Consider the following 8,432-nt stretch of genomic DNA (forward strand, 5'->3'; position numbering starts at 1 on the left):
GCACTACCACACCCGGCTAATTTTTGATTTATTATAGAGATGAGGTCTCGCCAAGTTGCCTGGGCTGGTCTCGAACCTGTGGGCTCAGGCAATTCACTCACCTCGGCCTTCCAAAGTGCTGGGATCACAGGCTGAGCCACTGAGTCCGGCCTACTTTGTTCTTAATATTTTGAGAGCTCTTTACATATTCTGGATCCAAGTAATCAAGAAGCCATGTGATCTGCTAACACTTTCTGCCAGCCTTCATTCTTGAACAGTATCTTTCGAGGAGAAATGTTTTCATTTTGATGGAGGTTCAATTTATAAATTTTCTCTTTCATAGAGTGTCTTTGATGCCATATCTAGAAACTATTTGCTTAAGCCAAAATCTCAACAATTTTTCTATGTTTCCTTTCAGAGGTTTCTAATTTTAGGTTTTCTATTGAGGTCTCTGATCCACTTTAACTTGTCTATGCAGTCAAGTTCCCCTTTTTTGTAAGGATATTCACTTGTTCCAGTACCTACTTGTTCAACCAATTTGCTTTTGCTTTCTAATTTAAAATTATTTCCAACTTCAGAGAGCTCCAAGAATACAAAGAAAACCCAGACTCACTGACTGTTGCCACAAACACATCTACCTTATCACTCCCACTTCACACAAACGTCAGGGGTTTTCCTCCTGAATCATGTACCCTTACTTTCATCTCCAAGGGGGCACCAAAAAAAAAAAAAAAAAATCAGAATTATTCCTCAGAGAGTGGGCCCCTTTAGCCCAGGCTTCCCCGACTAGGTAAGTGTTCTAGAAACCAATCAGCATCAGTGTACCAGCTAGCGTAGTGGTGAGAGGCTGTGTTTGGCTTCAGTGAATGTTTGGGAGCACAACTGCCCACACCACGCTGAGTTTGAGTATTCAAAGTTTTTGACCAAAAGCAGCATGACCCCCATGACCCACTCTCCCTATTGATCCCATCTTGCCCCAAATGACTTTTCTTTGTTTCTCCAGATGAAAAAAGTCCTCAAAGGAAAACATTTTGCTGATGTGGAAGAGGTGAAACAAAAACCAACAAGTATTAAAAGGCATCAAAACTGACAAGGTCGGAAACTGTCTTGAGCAGTGGAAAAAACATAGGTGTATTGCATCAGATGGAGAGTTTATTAAAGGTAACTGAAATTTAAACATCTAAGAATAAATACACAGCTTTTTATAAATAAATTCTGGGTTGTTTTGGATCCCCTCACATATCATCGTATGTTGGTATATCAACTACAATCTGATCTGACAAAAGGGCTCTCCTGTTTTTTAATGAAACAGTTGGAGAAATACTGCTCTTATCAAAAACGTAAGTTGGAATCACTTGGGACCCCAAGCCTTCCTGCTAAACACCAAATGGAAGCTTTTTCTGAGGATCAATTTGTTCTGAAAACCAACCTTGGGCTTAAGAGATGGGCAAAACTGCAACAAAAATCAGGCTATGGGTCAGGCATGGTAACATGTACCTGTAGCCTCAGTTCCTCAGAAGGCTGAGAAGGGAGGATTCCTTTAATCCAGGAGTTTGAACCCAGCCTGTACAACATAGCAAGACCCATGCCTCTTAAAAAAATTTTAAATTTAAAAAACCAGGCTATTAAAAAAAGCAGCAGCGCTGAAGAAATTTATATATTGTAGTTTTAAAACTGATAAGAATCAATGATGTTAAAATTACCTTAATTCAGCAGTGCTTCTGGTCTGGTCTCCAATGCATGTAAACTTGTCTGTAACAAACACAAAAGGTTTATTTGTATTGCATTCAGGTGGTAAAGAAAATATTCCATCTTGCTAGTACATTTTAAGCAAGAACATACAAATCTACCCCTTCCCTATTACTATTTCTCACCCCAAGTTGCTTTTACTTAGTAAGTACTATTGTTGTATTTTTTTCAATGTAAAAAAACAAAACCAAAATTTGATCAACTTATTTTTGAATTTTTAATAAAAAAAAAAAAAATCAGCCTACATCATGCTTTGAGATCTCAATTTCTTTCTGAAGAATCCTCAGAAATGTCCTAGGGAAATACCTTGAATGACACTGAAAAGCACAGGAGGTAGGGGTTAGAATCCTGTTACAAGAAAAATTACAATAACAATACAAAAGCCACTGAATTCAGTAAGCGTTGAAGGTCACTCTAACCCAGACTTTCCCCCTTTGGCCTGTCAACAGAGAGAATTTCATCTGAATCTCAGGGAAGCCACTGGTTAACTACTTCCTGAGTTGTGGCAAGTCTGTAAGGAGACATTTCCATCCCTCCCTCTGTCCCTCTCCTGCTACCCCATCCCTGCCTGTGCCTGGTAATCTCTTCTGTAATCTCTCCTCCAAAATAAACTGTGTGAAAAGACCTCTTTTGGAGGTTTTCCAGGTCATCTGTCTATCATAATCTATATCTTGAGAGTCCACAAACTCATATGCACAGGAGTCTGGGTGAGAAGAGGGACAGCAGGCTGAACTGTCACCCAGTTGAACTATGAATTCTAAGTATTTACTTAACAAAGCAACTTAATTTTGGAATCAAGCTACTTCTGTATAATCAAGTGCATACTTTTCTGGCAGTAAAACTGGGTGTGGAAGAAAATCCGTTGACAGCGCCTCAAAAGGCTACACACAGAATGACCCCCATGCCATGGCAACTCTACCCCCAGGTTTATATCCAGAAGAACCAACGCACCTGTTAGGCACACAGCAGTAGTGTTTAAGAGCTAGAGAGTGGAAAAAGCCCTACCATCCATCGACGCACAAATGGGTAAAGGAAATGTGGTCTACCCACACAATGGAATACCACCCAGCCACAAAGAGGAAGGTGAACACACAATACAGCAGGGATGAACCACACAAACGTTATGCTGAAAGAGGCCAGACACAAAAGGTCACATACACAGTGTATACTATTTACATGAAATATCCAGAACAGACTGGGAACGGTGGCTCACACCTGTAATCCCAGTACTATGGGAGGCTGAGGCAGGCTCACTTTGCTTGAGCCCAGGAGTTCGAGACCAGCCTGGACAACACAGCAAGACTCTGTCTCTACAAAAAAATCAAAAAATTAGTTAGGTGTAGTGGCATGCACCTGTAGTCCCAGATACGTGAGAGGCTGAGGCAGGAGGATCACCTGAGGCGAGGTGGTTGAGGTTGCGGTGAGCTGTGATCATGCCACTGGACTCCACCATGGGTGACAGCGAGACCCTGACCCAAAAAACAATGATAAAATGAAATATCCAGAATAGGCAAATCTATAAAGACAGAAGGCAGTGGTTGCCAGGGGTTGAGTATGTTTAATGAGTAACTATTTAACGGGTACAGGGTTTCCCTTTGGGGTGATGAAAATGTTGTGGAATTGGGCAGAGGTGGTGGTTGCACAACAGTGTGAGTGCACTAAATGCCACTGAACTGTTCATTTTTAAATTGTTTAGGCCAGGTGAGGTGGCTCACACCTGTATTCCCAGCACTGCAGGAGGCTGAGGCGAGAGGACTGCCTGAGTCCGGGGGTTCAAGACTAGCCTCGGCAACACGGTGAGATCTCCTCTCTATAATACAACAAAAAATTAACCAGATGTGATGGCGTGCGCTTGTGGTTCCAGCTACTCAGAGGGTTGAGGTGGAAGAGTCACCTGGGCCCAGCAGGTCGAGGCTGTGGTGGTCGTGAGCGTGCCACTGCACTTCGGCCTGGGTGACAGAGACCCATGACTCAAAAATAAGTAAATAAAAAAGTTTAATTTTAGGTTATATGAATTTCCTCTAAAACAAAACCAGGTCAGTGTGGAAGTCAGCGACTACAGGAGCTAATCAGCGAATGCAAACTCTCCAAAGAAGATCCTGTGAGTGCACACCCAACCAGCTTTAAATCAGCAAGTTTCAAAGCCAGGGCTTGCTCTCAGCACAACTGACATTTTAGGCAGAATTTCAGGGTTAGAAGAGGTCTATCTGCTGCAGAATCTTCAGCTGCATCCCTGTCCTCCACCCTCTGGAAGCCAGAAGGGCTCCCTTCCCCAGTCACTTTCATGTAGGAGTTCTCAGCTGTGGTCGATATTCCCCAGCTGTAACAGCCACCAATCTTTTCAAGGGGCAATATCGGCCACAGCTACATGAAACTCCTACATGAGAACTCCTACATGAAACTGACTGTCACAATTATCCCAATCTCTAAAGATCAAGGCTTCCAAATATGTTCCATCCCAAGGGACAGGTAGGAAAGGAAACATCAGTTAAAAATACACCAGTCTGCTCTACTGTGAGTGCCTAGACTGCCTTGTGGCTCCAATCATGATTCATACCCATGATTCCAGGTAGAGTACTGAGATAGATAGTGCATGCCACCTCAGCCTGGATTCACTCGCACAGTCATCTGGACTCACTTCTGGCTACAAACAAGACCCAAATGTCGCTTTTTCTCTGACTACCCAGCCCACAGAACCAGGCACTAAGGACAAGAATACCAGTCCCATGATAATGACCCTACACCAGTAGCACCACCCTTAAAGAAAATCACTGTGAGCTTGCGACTGCACTCCAGCTTGGGTAACCGAGTGAGGTTCCAACTCAAAACACAAATAAACAAACATTTCTAAGAGCCCATAATGTAAGACAGTGTGCTAGACACTGAAGACACAAGCAACCCAACAAATACAAACCCAAAGACAAAGGAACTCTACCAGTACAAATTCAACTAATGAAGACCAAGGGCTAGCCTCAAGTAGACCTAGGTCATTGGGCAAAACCCTGGAAATATACGAGAATGGCCAGCGCTCTCAGTGACCGTGGGCACCACAGCTCACTCAGTCATGGTGCCAACAGCAGGGTGGTCTGTTTCATGATTGTATTAGGTTGAAATCCTTAGGGGATTTCAAAAAAATGAAATTACTATGTAAAGATTAAGTACCCTTTCCAAGCTCTTGATAAAAATCAATGGAAAATATTTTTGACCCTACAGTTAGCAATATTAAAAACTATGATTAACTTCTTTGTACATACATATCCTAGTACGTCATGAGGTCTTAAGTATCAAATGTCAGCACCTGTGTAGCCATGGTTACTTCAGTATTTTCAAAATCTAGGAAGTGAATAGATAATTTCTGTATAGACTACATTAACATTTCCTTCTTTTAATTTTTTTTTTGAATAGGAATCTTACTGTTGCCCAGGCTGGAGTACAGTGACACATTCACAATCACTGCAGTTTCGACTCGCTGGGCTCAGACAATCCTTCGGCCTCAGCCTTCCAAGTAGCTGGAACTACAGGTGTATGTACCACACCCAGTTAATTTTTTGATTTATTGTAGAGACAAGGTCTCGCCAAGTTGTCTAGGCTGGTCTCAAACCCCTGAGCTCAAGGCAATCCTCTCGCCTCTGCCAAAATGCTGGGATGACAGGCGTGAGCCACCACACCTGGCACATTAAAATTTCAAATCAGGCAAAGGCATACTTGTCAAAAATTATTTCTCCTGCCGGGCTCGGTGGCTCAGCCTGTAATCCTGCGCCTTTGGGAGGATGAGGTGAGTGGACTGCCTGAGACTGCAGGTTCAAGACCCACCTGGGCAAGCAGAATGTAAAATGATAATACTGAAACTGATAATGACAACTCTGTATCATAATCTTCAACTACATGCTCTCAAACAGAGGAATGCTTTATTTGAAACAAAAGCTAGAGTTCACTATCAATAAAAAGATGGCAACGCCTATAAAACACAACAATCAACAACAAAAGAAGGTTTTCCAAAGACATTACCTTAATTTAGAATACTCGTAGGGACAAAAAGTCATAAAAAAGTTCTGAAAGTTAAGCCTTGTATTAGTGACATAAGTCTTTCTACTACTTGTATTTGTATGTCAGATAAAATGAGTAACGATGTGGTCACAATTGGGAAGCAAAGTTCACATCGCAGAGGAGGGAAGCATAATACGGAATGAGTAAAGAAAGAACCGCCTGGTGTTCAACTTTAATCTGGAAACAACAGTATGAATTCACTGTACATTTACCCCTATAGGCAATCATTCATGTGTGTGCACGCACATGTGTACCCCCTTTTTTTTCTAGTCGGAGTTTCACTGTTGGAGTCTCACAACAGCCTTGACTTGTTGGGCTCAGACGATCTTTCTGCCTCAGCCTTCCAAGTAGCTGGAAACACAGGCGCATGCCACCACACCTGGCTCATTTCTTGACTTATTGAAGAGACAATGTCTCACCGTGCTGCCCAGGATGGTCTCAAACCCCTGGACTCTCCCAAAATGCTGGGATGACAGGCATGAGCCACCGCACCTGGCAGGAATATACCTTATTGAATTTTTTAAAATGAATAGGCCAGGCTCAGTGGCTCAGCCTGTCATTCCAGCACTTTGGGAGGCCGAGGCAAGTGGATTGCCTGTGCTTGCGGGTTGGAGACCCGCCCGGGCAACTTGGCAAGACCTCGTCTCTACAATAAAATAAAAAATAGCCAGACATGGTAGCATATGTCTGTAGTTCCAGCTACTCGGAAGGCTGAGGTGGAAGGATCGCCGGAGCCCAGCAGGCCAACGCTGGGGTGGCCGTGAGCATCTGTGTCACTGCACTCCAGCTTGGGCGAAGGAGTGAGACTCCAACTCAAAAAAAAAAAAAAAAAAAGAATACACAAGGACACAACAGTCAAATACACACAGAAAGAAACAAGTGGAAGGTTGAAGCGCTTCTTCTCAGGGGAATGCCAATCCACGTAGAAGACAGATGCAGAAAAACACCACCGTGCAGCCTCGACAGCAAGAGAGGCAGGCAAAGATCACCCATAAGAGTCGAGGCCCACGGCTGAACGTTTAACTTGCAAGATAGTCACAAGGACTAAAGTTGCACTCATATTATCTCTAATTATAAAATGGAAAAGCTACCTTTACAGTAAAGATCTGGTGTATACCACCTCCATCAAGTGACCAAAGTTGGCATCACCAATAACGAAATGAACATTCAGTGTCTCATGATATGATAAAATAGGACCTATAAAACATTTATGGAGTATTTGTGTCAAAAATGCTTTGCCTGAATTCAATTATGAAGAAACATTTTTTAAAAACCAGAACTTGAGATAGCATAAGAGAGCAGCTTAAATGCTTCAAGATGTCACTGACATGGAAGAAAAAAGGTGGGAATACTGCTCAACCTGTGGTGAGGCTGAGAGGGTGTGAGAACCAAATCTGCAACACATGAACTCTGCCAAAACCCTGGATCTCATTCATTCATCCATTCTAGGCTGGCGTGCAGTGACGAGATCGTAGCCTCAACCTCCTGGGCGCAAGTGATCCTCCTACCTCAGCCTCCCACGTAACTGGGTTACAGGGGTGAGCCACCATGCCTGGTCTAAAATTTTGAACTTTTTTTTTTTTTGGATTTATTGTGGAGATGAGGTCTCACCAAGTTGCCTAGGCTGGTCTCGAACCTGTGGGCTGAGGCAATCCTCTCACCTCAGCCTCCCAAAGTGCTGGGATTATAGGCGTGAGCCACCATGACTGGCCAAAATCTTGAATTTTAAAAAGGCATATAGGCCGGGCTCATCTAACTGATACAATAAGAAAAAGCTACTTTAGTAACTGAAAAATTTGGTACAATGATATGCTCATGACTTAACACCATAAGTATACTTCGGTTTTTAAGAGTGTACTTTTTACAACAGATGAATTTGTATTTAATTAACTTTTGTTCAACTTAACAGTGTTTAATGTTATTTTTTTCTCAGTCTGCCAATTTGTTTCATCTTTTTTATTTTTTGTTGTTTTTTGTTTTTTTTGAGTTGGAGTCTCACTCCGTCGCCCAGACTGGAGTGCAGTGGCCGCTCCCAGCCACCGCAGCCTCGACCTGCTGGGCTCCGGCGATCCTTCCACCTCAGCCTTCCCAGTAGCTGGAACTACCGGTGCACGCTACCACGCCCGGCTGATTTTTTGATTTTTTGTAGAGATGAGGTCTCGCCTGCCCAGGCGGGTCTCGAACCCACGGGCTCAGGCAATCCACTCACCTCAGCCTCCCAAAGGCACGGGATTACAGGGTGAGCCACCGAGCCCGGTCTGTTTCATCTTTTAAAGGACCAACTTTTAGTTTTGCTGACTTTCTCTAGGGTTGTTTCCAACTGCATGAACTTCTGCTCTCACAGTTGTCTTGCTTCTATCTGTTCTAAATTTAATTTCCTCTTCTTCTAGTTTCTTAAACTTAGGTTGGCGAGGCCTTTCTTGTTTTCTGTCATTAGCATTTAATGTTATAAACTTTCACACTGCTTTAGCTATGCCCCATGTTTTTACTTTCTTTTTTGCTTTTTTCAAACAGTATTATCTAGTAACTTGTACTGAGTCTAAATTTGATTACAATAATGTATTTGCTTTTAAAAAATGTTTTTACTTTCTTTCAAATTCGATTTTCTAATGTCCTTATGTCGTCTTCTTTAAGAATTTTTTTTTTTTTTTTTTTTT

At 42.6% G+C, this 8,432-nt stretch overlaps 1 protein-coding gene across 6 annotated transcripts in view; it reads right to left on the reverse strand.

Moving 5' to 3' along the window:
- Positions 1-8,432, reverse strand: part of GNB1 (G protein subunit beta 1) — a 58,280-nt gene that overhangs the window by 44,355 nt on the left and 5,493 nt on the right. For 2 of the 6 annotated variants that reach the window (XM_021708588.1, XM_008050113.1), the window contains exons 1-2: positions 3,082-3,119; positions 1,683-1,731 (exon numbers count right to left, since the gene is read on the reverse strand). The gene's annotated coding sequence lies outside the window, so the exon portion shown is untranslated. Of the gene's footprint in view, positions 1-1,682; positions 1,734-3,081; positions 3,120-8,432 lie in introns of those variants that run through there. The other 4 variants (XM_021708585.1, XM_021708589.1, XM_021708586.1 and 1 more) reach the window with 2 other exon arrangements.

The sequence above is a fragment of the Carlito syrichta genome, unplaced genomic scaffold (assembly GCF_000164805.1).
Source record: "Carlito syrichta isolate Samal-C Ts95f unplaced genomic scaffold, Tarsius_syrichta-2.0.1 Scaffold142976, whole genome shotgun sequence".
Classification (NCBI taxonomy): domain Eukaryota; kingdom Metazoa; phylum Chordata; class Mammalia; order Primates; family Tarsiidae; genus Carlito; species Carlito syrichta.